This window comes from Varanus komodoensis, unplaced genomic scaffold (assembly GCF_004798865.1).
Source record: "Varanus komodoensis strain SLA01 unplaced genomic scaffold, ASM479886v1 scaffold29_1, whole genome shotgun sequence".
NCBI lineage: Eukaryota > Metazoa > Chordata > Lepidosauria > Squamata > Varanidae > Varanus > Varanus komodoensis.
This window is the reverse complement of record NW_025335759.1, coordinates 8256715-8270840: the sequence shown is the minus strand read 5'-3', so window position 1 is coordinate 8270840 and position 14126 is coordinate 8256715. Positions and strand designations below refer to the sequence as shown.

At 47.6% G+C, this 14126-nt stretch overlaps 1 long non-coding RNA gene across 1 annotated transcript; it reads right to left on the bottom strand.

Moving 5' to 3' along the window:
* Positions 1–814: 814 nt before the first annotated feature.
* On the bottom strand, positions 815–14026 carry LOC123025992. Its single transcript, XR_006415231.1, has 5 exons — positions 13665–14026; positions 3421–4991; positions 3235–3315; positions 2894–2950; positions 815–2275 (listed from the first exon to the last, which is right to left on the bottom strand). It is a non-coding gene; the product is annotated as an uncharacterized LOC123025992 (long non-coding RNA).
* Between the last annotated feature and the right edge of the window lie 100 nt (positions 14027–14126).

Here is a 14126-nt window from a genome sequence, read left to right as displayed (position 1 = left end):
CCTATAGAGAAGCTATAGATATGTTTACTTGTGGGTAGACCTGCGGCTCATAGTTACTCATGAATAGACATACCGAGACTTAATATTTTGTATGCTCTTTGAAGGTGCTGCTGATGTAGTCCTGCTTACTTCCGAGTAGAACTTCGGAAGCTTGTCTACCTTATTTCTGAGTAGGCATGCTGCTCATGCTTGCTCCTGAGTAGACTTGTTTTCTCCAGTAAGTTGTACCAACGGTGCTTGACAGAGTTGTGTTTCTCAGCCCTACCCATTGTAGCCTGTGTCCCTGGGCATGGACTGCAATGGAATCCCACTTCTGCAACATGGAATCTGGCCCTCGGACTGAAAAAGGTTGGTCACGGAGTGACCCCCCCATTGGACTGGGCTTTTCAGGAACACATGATTCCAGGAGAAGAGACTTCTCTGTGAAGTTCGTACCTGCCTTGAGCTACCCACAATCCTCTCCTCTACTGGGCCCCTCCCAGTAGCCCATCATGATCCTGTTCCAAGCCCCACTGGGTGACATGCCGAGCAGGGAATATGTCGGCAGACCCGTGCCGAGCACCAGCTGCTGCTCCTGCATCAGGAGCGGTTCGGCTCGGGGAAGCCAACATTCAGCACCACCAATTCTGCAGGTGCGTTTTGCTCGGTCCAGACGACTATCTCTCTGTTTCTCTCTCTGCTTCTCACCAGTCAAAGTATTACTCCACCAGAGCAAAATTCATAAGCATGAGCATCCATTAAAGAAAACAGAGAGTCTAGGGCATATGGTCAAATGCAATTAAAGAATCGATGTCAGCAAATGAGGAGTCCATTCCATGGGACTGAATTCATTTTAATGAACTGGCTCAAAAGCTTCCAGAGCAGCGGATTTCATTTAATCAGATGAAAAGGGCCATTGCTCAGCGAGACGGCCCCGCTCATCCTCTTAGGTCTTCCCACTGGCACCTGCAGGGCGCTTCTCCGTGAGGCTTTTCATACAAGCCGGCAGGAGGCCCATCGGGATCTGCTGGTAGATCTCAGGGTGGTTCAAAGCAGGTCAGCAGAGATTCCACCTTCTCGATCACATAACAACAGAAAGTCAAATGTAAAGTTGAAATGACGCATCTCTGCCATGTCACCCTTGTGCTCATCCATCTTTCATCAACCTGCTGCTTTCCAGATGTTTTAATCTACAACTCCCAGGATTCCCAGCTATTGGCTATGCTGTCTGTGGAATGATGAGAGTTGTAGTCCAACTCCCACGATGCATGATATTCATAGAGGGAGTTGTCATAAAAGCAATGAAGAATTTTGTGGCATATGGATGATTTGTCCATTTGTCATAGCCTATGTTTTTATGTACTGCAGACTGCATCCTCAGATACGCAACTGCTTTCTAAGTTATCTTTCAAGTCACTCAGGTTGATGTGGGGGTGAAGGAATATGAACTGATGTGTGTGAATTGATCAGAAGCAGCATGTCTCTGTGTGTGAAAGGATAGGATGTGTGAGAGGGAGGGAGGTAGGGAGGGAGTCTAGGAATTCAACCTCTTTCTCAAAAGCAAAGGAGAGGCAGAATATAGAGTATTTTACCAAGGAGAAATGTAAGAAAATAGAGAATGGAGCATCTGTGCAGATCCAGCTTGCCTTCTGCATGTTAGGGTTAAGGCTCACAAATGCAAGGACCAAAACAGTTTCCCTAAAATGACAGATACCTGCCTGATGTTTCTAGCCATTGTTGTGCACTACAGGGATACAGGCTGATCTCACCTCTCATGGCAAAATGGAGCCATAATCATCTTCATCAATGCATGTTTTAAAGAAGCTCCATTTGAGCTAGTTCCTGGCACCCATCTACCCTGTAATCCATATTGACAGCATAAGTGTGTTTTTCACCTAGACAGATGCAAGGAAAGCAATCATTAGCTGGTTCTTTTCAAAGAGAATCCAGTTTTGCGGCTTTTTGCTGCATTCTGCTCACTCCCTGTCTATCACAGGAGTCAAAATTGTATCATGTCCAAGCAGGAAACTAAATCATGCAGCTGTATTTTCAAGGACAGAGCAGGCTGGAGCAGAACTTGAATGTGTCTCAGTGGGGAAGGGAAAAACACACAAATTCTCAGAGCACTGCGGAAGGGCATGGGGTGGGTGGTCCAAAGGAGAGCGTGGGTGTCTTTTCTTGTGGTCCAGTAGGATTTTGTTTTGGTTTTGTTCTGTGTGTTCTTTTAATGCAGCACCAACACATGTTTAGGCAAAACGTTTCTGGAGAAGAGCGTCATGCTTGGGAAAGTTAAAGGCTGCAGATGAAAAAGAAGACCAGGCATGAGATGGATGGACTTTGTAAAGGAAGCCACAGCCTTGAAGTTGCAAGAGCTGAGCAGGGCTGTCAAGGGTAGGATGCAGCATCTCCTAGCCAACAGTACAGCAGGGCCTTTGCCACTAAGCTATGGTACTAAGCAACCAGCAGAGCAAAGAAGGCCATGCCATGGCTCAGAAGACTGACATCCTTCAAAGGTCCTAGAATCCTAGCAAGCGGCCTTGCACCAGCTCAAGTTATTTGTTCTTCGAGACCAGAGGCAAGCAAACACCTTCTTGGCACCTGCCAAGGTACTCTGCCCCTCCCACCTTTGTGTCTCCCTACCAGCAGCTGGGAAAGAAATGAAGTACCGCTATTAATATTATTACTACAACTACATTACATTGCTATACCGCCCACAGCCAGAGCTCACTGGTGTCCCCAGTTCTGCCAGCATTTGCAGGGCTACCCAGGCCCCAGGCCTGCTACTGCCTGCAGTAGCAGCCCAGACCTGAAAGGCCTCTGTTCTCTCCCCTAATGGAAGAGGCAAATGGCATCTTCCAGCTACAAGCTAGAATGACAGCCTTTTAAATTCCACAGATGTGACTGTAATGCTCACCAAGCACTTGGATTTGATCAGAGCAACTTCAGCAGCCTGTGGCAGCTCTCCCAGGTCCTGAAATCACAATATTAAAATAGCAGGGATCACCATACTTGCTTAAATCAAGGTGGCAACACTATTTACCAAAATAAGTAAATAAATAAGTTGTACCAAACCATTCAAAAGTTTTCCTTGTTTCCTCCCTTAAGAGTAATCTCTACCATACAATCTTATATGTATCTACACAGAACTAAGACTGCCTGAGTTCAAAGGGAACTTACTCCCAGGTAAGTCCATAAGGATGCAATGCCATACCTACTTATCAAAGAGTAAGTCTGACTGAATTAAGTAAAACTTACCTGCATAGACAAATGTAGGATTACACTGACAGTTAATCTTGACCATTCTGGAATTTTCCACATGTTGTATAATTATTCTTGCTTAGAAATAAATGAAGAAAAAAAGAAAAGTTTCTGTAAGTTTTATTTATTATTAAATTTCTATCTCAGCCCTTTTCCTCTTGTAAGGAACTCCAATTGACCCACATGGTTCTCCTCTCCTCCGTTCTGTCCTCCCAGAACGCTGTGAATTGCATCTTGGATCAAATCAAGCCAGAGCTTTCCCTAGAAGCAAAAATGACAAATCTGGGACTAACATGATTTGGACAGATCATGAGGAGGCAAAAAGGTCCCTAGAGAAGACCATCATGCCAGGGAAGGTCAAAGGCAGAAGAAGAAAGGGAAAACCAAATACAAGATGGAATCCATACAGGAAGCCACAGCCTCGAATCTGGAAGAGCTGAACAGAGCTGTTGTGGACAGACGTTTTGGACAGCTCTCATTCATAAGGTCATTATGTGTTATCAGAGACAACTTGTTGGCAAGCAAGAGCCAACAAGAGCAAGCCCTGTGAGGGAAGTTAGGCTGAGAGTAATTGCGTGAGCTTCAAGACTAAGTGGGGCCTCTCTCCCTCTCTCTTGCAATCCAGAGGCGGCTGCCACAATTGCCCAGAAGTGCTGCTACCAAGGCCTGGTAATGGACCCTGGAATCAAGCAGCTGCCCCCCTGGAGGGCTCCTGAAGTGGCCCAGGCTTCTTCCTGGTGGCACTTCTGCTCCAGCTGTTCCGAAAGGCCTTTCCCCCTGCTATGGACGATCATGGAAGAAAAACGAGTTCTCAGATCAGCTCTTTAGGCTCCAGATCCTGCAGGATCTGTTTGTGCACAGAAGGATGTGGCCCGTGCAGTAGGAAATAGATGTTTAAGGGTGTTTTTTGGACTGAAAAGAATTGGGGAGGGGAGGCTGTGAAAAGGCAGCACAGGAGATAAATGAAGATTTTTTTTTATTTTTTTTACTTTTGTGGTTTCAGGGGTTGTTTATGACCTTGGCCTAATAACTCACAAACCAAAATCCACATTGATCTGAGGGAAGCATTACATTATCTTTCTCTGAGTGCCTGGGAGAGTTTGCTCTCCTTTTGCTCATTTCCTGTGACACGATGCCCCCGTTTTCGGGACGGGGGGGTGGAGGGCTCAGTGACTGACTGTTCTCCAGGCACAGGTGCATGGCGGCAGTGTGACATTCCTCTGTACACCAAAGAACCGGTTCACATGACCGGGCGCTTGGTTGTTTCTGTCCCTGGGACACGACACTGCGAACGTCAGGGAACAAGCGCTCTCTTGAACTGAAAACGCACGGCCCTGTGGCCTTGTTGGATGCGTTTTGACCAATCCTAAACACATTTCAGCCTTTTGCACATAAAAATAGGGACATACCCATAATACCTTTATTCCCACACCACGTCCACGTCTCCTGCATTGTAAGCAGAAGGTTAAGTGGCTGCGCTGAATCAGAGCAAAGCTGCCTTTGATCCAGAGCCGTGTTTGCACAGAGGCCAACCAGACCCCTGTGAGAAGCCCACAAACAGGCCCTGAAAGCCACAGGCCCCTCCCCGCCTTGGCCAGCAAGTGGTGTATGGATGCATGTGGGAGGCATGGACTTCTCCTCCATTAAGTGGTATACTCCCCTTCGAAAGCCATCCAGATTGGTGCCCATCACCTTGATCTTTCAGTAGCAAATTGCGTAGTTTAACTGTGCACCATGCGAAGAAGAATTTCCTTCTAACGATCCCGAATTGCCCAATATGCAAGAGAGCACAGAATTATTATTATTATTATCATTATTATTATTATTATTATTATTATTATTATTATTATTATAACATTTCTATGCCGCCCCTTGCCGAAACCTCGGGGCGGCTTACAACATGATAAAATACATTGAAATACAATAGTAATGTTTCCCTGCCAGAGGTTTCTCACACCTGTGCATGGTTTTGCACATCTCCACTGCAGTTCCCCAGAGCTGATGCTTTTCCGCATGAAACAGTCCCAGCCATTGTCACCAGATGTGTCAGCTGGTCCTCTAATGGGCTATCCAAGCACAGTTTTGGAAGCTCCACCAGGTGGCATCGTTCGGGTGAAGTGTATGAAATTGCACATGGTGGCTGCAGGTGTGAAAAGGCCCCATAGGGGCAGCCTCAGCAACCTCTTGTGGGTGTGAGCATGCACAGAGGCCAACAAGGGGATGCCAATGAACTTTGCAATATTGGGTTCATGACCTGGATGCCCATACCTTGCGATACTGGTCACTTTTAATACATGCTGGGCACCCATACACTGAAAAGCCTAGTGTAAGTTCCTATTTGTGTCTCTGTTTTCTTTTAAATATCTGATTGCAACGCTATGCATTTATGCAGCTGCATCACAAACTTATGTATACATCTGAAAATAATACAATTAGATTAATGCAGTACTGCATCCATTATTAATTAGTTCATCTGTATGCCAAATTAAAATCTGCTACTGCAGAAACGAAGCTGATTAACTGGTGGCGGGTTCCCCATTTGTGGCATCCCGTGGGGTGCAGGAAGAGGATGGCAGAACATAGGGAGATGCCCAGTGCTAACCACTGGTCCATCTTTCCTGGGATTGTCAGCACTGATTGGCAACAGCCAGCCACTGGGTGCTCGGTGGGGCTCTTTCCTAGCCCTGCATGGAGATGCCAGGGAGTGAACCTGGGACCATGTCTGCATGCAGAGCAGGGGCTCCTAGGAGCGAGCGATGGTCCTTCCCACAGTGGGGCTGGCAGGCAGGGTGGCAACATGTCCGAGTCCACCATGCACCTGCAGTTTGCAGCAGTCCTTTGGAGGTACTGGAAGCAGTGGGCCAAACCATTTCAGGGAGTAAATAGGGCTTGCAGCCTCCTGTTCCCCAAAGCAGGGGAGTCCCAACTCAGCATCTGGGGGGTTCTTCAAGCTGCCAGGCTAGCTCAGGGGCCACAGGAGGGACGCACGTTACCCATCCATTCCATGGTGAGCCAGTTCTCCTGCCACTCCAAACATTATCTGAGTTCACTGCCCGGGATGGAGAGCCAGCCAGCGGTCAGGTCAGCCGACGGCCAGACACGTACCCAAGAAAACAAACAGCTATTTTTAATCCACTTCTAGGTACGTGTGCCTTTTTCCCCATCTCAGTTGCACTGTTGGCCAAAGGAGTATTTCAGGCCATTGTCTTTCTTTTTGGCTTGTGCAGCCGGCATTCATCAGGCCAGGGCTGCTACTGTGGGCAGGCCACATGCCCTTTGCAGAGGACGGTCCTCCGTTTCAACAGGCACTCTTTATTTGACGGCTGCCTGGTCCAAGTCCTGAGCAATGCAAAAGCCCTGCAGCTCACCTACAGCCAGGACTGAAAATCAAGGTGCACAGGAAGCCATCTGGTCACCGTCGGTATGGTGAGGCGGCTTATTCAAATTAAAATAATTATTATTTCCAAATTTGCATCAATATCAACGAATGAGCATGGGCTGATTTTTTTGCAAAGCAATGCCCTCCTTTTAGGTGATGCTGTTCCTCTTTTGGGGTGTTTGACTGCCCCAGCCGGTAACTACAATGGCTCCTGCTCAAGACCCGCCTGCTTTGCAAAGCAGTTATCACATCTGAGAGTGAGCCAGAATCAGATTCTAGAGATACTGATTAGCCCAAATAGGAAGAGCAGCCATATATTTTAGGACTCCACTAAACCCTGCTTGGGTACCTTTGTGCACAAGCCAGGGAGTGAGCGAGCAAGAGAATATTTTAATACTACTCAACTCATGGCATTCTCTATTTCTGTGATATATATTGTAAATCGGCTTCATTTTAAATTCACAGCTAATGACTTCAGCCCCTCTTCTGCAGGAAACTCTGTAAGGTTCCGGCTTTTAAAAAGGAAAAGAGTTTTTACCAACCAGAAGATGACTCGTGATACTGCAAAGCAAAATGTCCACTCTTGAAGCACTTAAAGACATCATTCAGCAAAGGGTTATGAATACCTTAGAATATCATCATAATTTATCAGCAGGGAACAGGATGAGGAGAGTGTGGGAGGCGATTAAATATTTGGAAAGAGAGAGGGAGAGGGAGAGGGTGGACTGCAAAAACCCTGGAGGGGGGCAGGTAGACTTTGGGGGCTGCCCTAATGTTGAGCCAGACACAGGTTGGAGATGCCACTGGTCAGACTCGGCACCAGAAGCAGGCAAGGTTGGGCAGCCGCTGAGGGGCCATCCAGCAGCGCAGCCACTGCTAACAGGCCCCGGAGTTGCTCCAACTCTTCCTGGAGGCAGCAGTGCTTCTCGCAGACAACCAAGCTGGTGAGGAGGAGAAGCGGGAGACGCCACGGCCCATCCTGCTTCCCAGCTGTCTCCCTGGCAAAACTGGCAGAGGCCGCCTGGTGTGCAGGGCAGGCAAAGCCCAGGCTGTTGCCTCTGGGGAACTCTGGCGCTCATGTCCCGGTGACTGAAGTCCCGGTTCCGGGGCTCATGGCTCTCCTGACAGCCGTGGGCTGCCCCAGCCGGGGCTCAGTCTTCGCCTCCCGCTGTGAGATGAGCACCCTGAAGAAGCAGGCTGGGGCCCCAGAGACTCTAGTATGACCTGAGGACAGTTGCCTGCATGGCGGATTCCTTCTCTTGGAGGGATGCTGAGCTCCAAACCCTTGTGCTCTCCTTTCTTAGGACTCTGTCCCTAAGGGCCTCTGGAGTGAGATGCAGTCGTGCTGGCTAGGAATGATGGCAGTTGTAGTCCAGCACGCTTCAGGGCACTCGTTGGATCTTACAGACCCCTTCCAAATCTACCGTCCTATGATTAAACGAAGGGAGGGGGGCCTCAAGCCATTTCCTCCATAAAGGGAATTCTACCACGGAATTACTTGGATGTCATCTCTTGTTCTCCTGGTCATCCACATCCAATACAACCATCATATCATCATCTGAACTATCTGATCAGGGACTTTAATATAACACAATTAGGATCGTGGTTTAAGGGCATTTAGCTGAAATTCAAAGCCAGCCCTGCAGTCATTTGGCTGTGAAGACATTGATTTTGATGCTCAGCACTCTCTCATCTTCAAGAGAGCACTGTTCTAACCAGGTTAATTTCTGTTAAGCACATTAGACAGGTTCTTCTGCTGCACAGCCAAACGATTATATGTCCATGTGCTTTGAATGATTATAATGGCAACCCAACAGGACACCAAACCAAAAATTACATTTAAGTCAGGACATGATTTAAAGAGGTATCAACTCAACCCAACTAGATGCAGGGGCAATGGCTGCTTCTGCTCACATGGCTTGGTTCCTCGCCTCCCAAAGTTTTTTACAATTTGGAAAACCAGAGAAGGCAGCCCAGTTCTGCAAAAGAGAAGTCAAAGACTGAGATATGTGAAGGCGGGGGGGGGGGGGTTCGCACAAGATTTGCACAAGCCTTTTAAAACCCTTTATAAGGCCAGATAGTTTTCCTATAGGCAATGACATGCCTTCCTTCTGGTCAGGAACTGCCCAGTCTGGGAAAGCACAAAGTCACTTCCTCTCAAATACAAACCTTATGGATTTTGGATCTCAGTGCACAAGGCATTTTTAACGGGGTGCATTATCAAGGTGTCTTCTTCCATTTTCTTTGCAAGCAGAAGAATGGCCTTTGAACACAAGGTTTTTATCCCCCAGCTCCCGGGCAGTGGGGTGGGATTCTTCTCTGCCTTTCTCCATGAAAACCAAGTGTTAGAATCTAGACTTTGGCACCTTGGCAACTCAAGGGGTCATCCAGGAAAATGCTGCATGGTCCTTGTTCTTTAAAAAGCCACAGAGGATCCCTTCCTGCTTGGTAGCCCTTGAGCCATCTTCCCCGGGCTGCTGACCTGCCAATGTTTTGGACCAGAACCCCAGCATTCCTGGCCTCTGGCCATGCTGGCCAAAGTTGCCAGGGGCTGGCATCCAAAAAATCTGGGAGCACCAGGTTGGAGGCAGCCACCGTGGAGTTCTCCCAGTTGTGCTCTGGTGTGGCTTGGCTTGGCTGCCATTCCTCCCTGCCCTATTTCAAAGTAGGGTGCCGCAAGGGTGCAGGCCAAGGGCTGCAGGCTCCGAGCTGTAGGACGCAGGTTCCCAACACAGTCCCCATGACTGAACAAGGCCAGTGTGCCTGCAGATGCCTTTCTTGAGTTCCTGCCCCTCCTGGTTTTTACTTTCCTAAAAGCTTCTTAGGGCACAGAATGTTTCTTAAGTTGTTTAGGGCATGATCTTATGTGGGGCAAGACAGCACAAAGTCCTGCAGCTCCTGCCTTGGTCTTGGCTAGCTGAGGCAAGCAGGGAGTCTGGGACTTTCTCCTGTGTGCGCCTGTGCTCTTCAGGATTCTTTGCATGAACCGGAAGGCGAGAGTGCAGAGCTGCCCCCGGCGCCATCTGCGTTTTTGTGCGCTTTGCAGTCCAGACCCCATCTCTGCATTGAGGCGTTTGGAGATGGTGCTTTTCCTTCAGGATCACCAGTTTGCCCTCTGGGAAATGTGTGTGTTGTGGCCAGCTATGTCCTCCATGGAACCCTTTTTTAGAGCATGCCCTGCTACCTCACAAAATTCCAAGTGTGGCCACCCACCCCAAAACACAAGGCTGTGGGCTGTGCCGGGCTCTCAGGAATCCAGGTCTTTAGAATGTTTCTGTTTGGCGGATGTCAGTGGGGAGCAAGAGTGGGCAGCCCCAAGAGACACTCATCTCTTCTGCTGCGTCCTCTCCTCGCCACCTTTCTGGGCTCCATGAGCAAGCAGTATGTACATGAACTTGGAGTGGGGGGAGCAGGCAAGGGGGGGCAGACAGGGACTTCAGAGGTCGTGGTCTCAGGGTCTTCTGGGGGATAATAGGGGCTTGGGCAAGCAAGCGTGCAAGAGAAAGGGGGCTGGACCAAAAGAACAAGCCCTTTGGCACCCCTTCGCTGAGAACCTGTTGGAATCTTTCCCAAGCCCTTGTTGACTTGTATGCATTGTAACTGAAAGAACTGGGCCTCTTTAGCCTTGAGAAGACTGAAGGGACATAGGATGGCTCTCTCTAAGGACTTGAAAGTCTGTCACAGAGAGGAAGGCCAGGATCTCTTCTTGATCATCCCAGAGTGCAGGACATGGAACAATGTGCTCAAGTTACAGGAAGTCAGATTCCAGCTAGTTATCAGGAAAATTTTCCTGACTGTAAGAGCAGTATAACAATGGAGCCCATGACCTAGGGAGACGGTGGGCTCTCCCACACGAGAGGATGCAACTGGACAGCCATCTGAGAGGAATGCTTTACTCAGCAGGGTGGGAACTGATGGCCCCCTGGCCCCTTCCAACTCTACTATTCTGATTCTGTGATTTTCAGTCCATGAGATATTTGATTGATTGACTGACTGACTTGTTAACTGACTCGCAGATTAATTCATTTTGTTGATTTACTGGTTCCTTGATTTGCTCATCTTTATTGACTGAGTGTCCTGTTTACAGGGATGAAATTAGCTAATGGAAATACAGTAAACTCTATCAATGAAGAGTTTACTTGTTGAATATATGGACTAGAATGGCTGAACCAAGTGTCCTTACAAGGTGTTAATACTTGGATTATTACCTATCAGTGAGGTAGTTATTCATACGAAGCTACAAGAAAAAAGGCATAATGGAAAAGTGTCAGAATAGCCTACATATGTAACAGATGTTTGTGTTGTTTGTTTGACAGGCTGCAGCCCTAAATACACAGACTTATGCAGTAATTCTTATTACATTAATAGGACTTCCTGTTAATGTAATAGGACTTGAGTAGGCAAGGATAAGATTGTACTGTTAGTCCCCTGGGCTGCGGACGTGGCTGCTGGGAATGACCCTTGCCTGACATTTGGCCCAGGAATACTGACATTTGGAGCAGGTTTTTTGTCTCCCTCAGGATAAGAATGTGTCTGGTGACTTCTGCTCATGGGAGACCCATGACGGAGGTCATGGTGAATAGGGACACATTTGCTATTTTTGCTGGGTGATGTCTGCACACTCTTTGGAATTGGGGTCTTAATTTTAGTGTTTTACTCTGGATTCCTGAGTTGCCTTTTACCCTTTCTCCTTTCCTTTCCCCTTACTCCTTCCTTTTTTATGAATGAACTCTTCCCACAAGGTTGGTGTGTTTTTTGAAGGAATCAGTGCTAAATCCAGTTGCCCAGACCAAGGTGAATGGTTGAATCAGGCAGAGGGACTTGAGTCCCTGGCTGCAGGGGACTGCCTCAGACTTCCTATTTGGGTATATTTGCTGAAAAACAATGGTTTCTGGGAGAAAAAATATATCTAAAATCTTGTGGCCATTTAAAAAATAATTCCTTTCCAGGTAAAAAGTCATCATGTGCTCAGAGATGCCACTGTTTCTTTTGGAAAGGAAAAATGACTGCCATTCCTGATGGTAATCTACTCCAGTACTTCTGCAGCTCAAGCCTGAGCTTTCCCTAGAAATGACAAAGATGAAGCTGTCCTACTTTGGACACATCATGAGAAGCCAAGGTTCCCTGGGGAAGACAATCGTGCTGGGGAAAGTCAAAGGCAGAAGAAGAAAAGGAAGGCCAAATACAAGATGGATGGATTCCATAATTGCAGCCACAGTCTTGCATTTATGAGAGCTGAGCAGGGCTGTCAGGAACAAGACAATCTGGAGGGCTTTCATTCACAGGGTCGCCATGAGTCTGAGATGACTGACAATTCATCACAACATCTGCAGCTGAATATGCAGAGCTGTGCTGCCCTCTCGTGTCCACATACGATGAGAGGTTGCTGCAAAGGCAGGATGAATCGGCATGCATGGGAAATCAAGTTTTACCAGTGCCGTGTAAAAGATTTCCCTCTGAAAACTGAAATGGTGGCAGAAGTACACCATCTCGCTGCAAACTGAGTAGTCCCACCCTGCACAGCTGGAGCTAAAACAAAGCTACTGAGAAATCAAGAGGGTTGGGTTTGGGGAGGTGAAACACACACACAAACCTTTAAAAAGATTAAAAGCAATACTCAGAACCAGGGGACTGGCCAGGCCAATATCTCCAACCACGTCTCTGTTTCTATTAGGCCGGACATGCACATGGCGGGCATGTCGTGAGCAGACCGGCTGGAGCTGGGGATCGGACTGGATGGCCCGGGAGGCCCCTTCTGACTCGTTCTGTTTCTATGTCTCTATTTTACTGGGGCTTTTGTGGTGCCCTCTCCATGCTTCATAGCATCAAATGGGCAATGATTCAGACACTGGCCATTTGTAATCCTCCTGTGTTTGTCCCGGAGCTTTTTCTGTCTTGTCACAAAGAATTTCTGGAGGGAAGGCAGGCATGGCTGCACCAGGTGTTTCAGGTGTTAAGTACTGGGGGAGCCCTCTGGAAGCACCCACTGTCTCTCCCAAGGGTGTTACACAACATCGACGTGGCACTCTTGTGCTGATAAGATTGGAACTAACAACTGAGAAAGCAGGACTTATCAGTGTGGTCAGGTGAAATATAGACACAATTTTAAAAGCACATACCCAAGGGAATCAACCACCCCGCAAGACTCAGGCCAGTGCACCAATTGACCAGCCAGGCCCAGACAACCCCACCCATGGGAAGCATTTTCTGGTGGTGCCCACAGCAGTTCCTCCAATCCCGAATGTCCCCACAAGTCCAAAAGGTTGGAGGCCTCTGCTTCGATTTATCTGAACAAGGTAACTTTAAAGGAATGTCTGGATATTTTTAGGAAGGGCAAATTTTAGTATGTGGAATTAGAACTGGGAAGCCCAGTTGCTCATATCTCTGTCCCTTTGTTAGGCATATTTCTACATGTGTGTTGTTTGCAGTGGCCTATGGCTGTAAGCACTAAACCTTATCTGGCCTTATAAAGTAAGATGATCACTGCCTGTGCCAAGCACACTACTTGTTCATTTTCTCTTTCTGAATGGGCTCACTGTTATCTGAGGTGTTTTCTGATAACAGGTCTGTATTTCCTGCACCAAGTAGGAGCTGGACTGGGTGGTCTCTAGAAAAGCCATCTGAACTCCTGATTTGCACGAATAATACCCTTTTGTTATAAAGCAAGGCTGGATACTTAAAGCAAAAATGCACATACTTATCCAGTGGCCAGTGCTAATGCTAGCCTACTTCACACGGTTGTTGCAATGGTGAAATAGGACTTTCTTGCCCTGAAGTCTTTAGAGGAAAACTCATTTTTTTAAAAAAACCCTAATTAATAATAGGGTCAGTATTCTCAATATTAATTATATTATTCATATTAACAGTATTAATACTGTCCCCTAAATGATGTACAGGAAGGGGATTTCTTTTCTCTATATAGTAGCCCTGGGCTTATCTATCCTTTTCCTAATTCAGTCTTCACTCCTAGTACAACTTATACTTGTGTACTTTGAAGCTAGCCTCTTGAGGTATGGGAATTATTACTATATGTACCACAAATATATACCTGGTGGAGCCTCAACATCTTTTTCTTCTTTTATTTCTGGCCTTCTTTCAGCACCGGAGGCTTAGCTAGTGCCAGGATAAACGTGTTAGGCCCAACCCTATGAAAATTTCGACAGAAAAGCTTCCGTATCTGACGCGTACATGCTTAGTCCTCCTCCTTTAAGATGCTGCAAGAATCTCTGCTGTTCTTATCCACACAGTGCGCGCGCTTTGTCTGTTGCACGTGAATTGCGCTGCTGGTCCTGGTGGGGCTTAAAAAAAATTCTTTCCGATTCCATTCCCGCTCTCGAGGCGGCGACGCCGCGCAGCTGCCATAAAAGACAGCCGCCCCCAGCGGCGGCGCTGACCACGCATGCGCCACCTCAAGGGTTTCTCCCCGCTTTCCTCCCACGGAGGGCTGCTCTCTATGGCCTCTGCCATGGCTTTGCAGTCATAGCCTCGTGCTTACGTCACTAAGGGACGG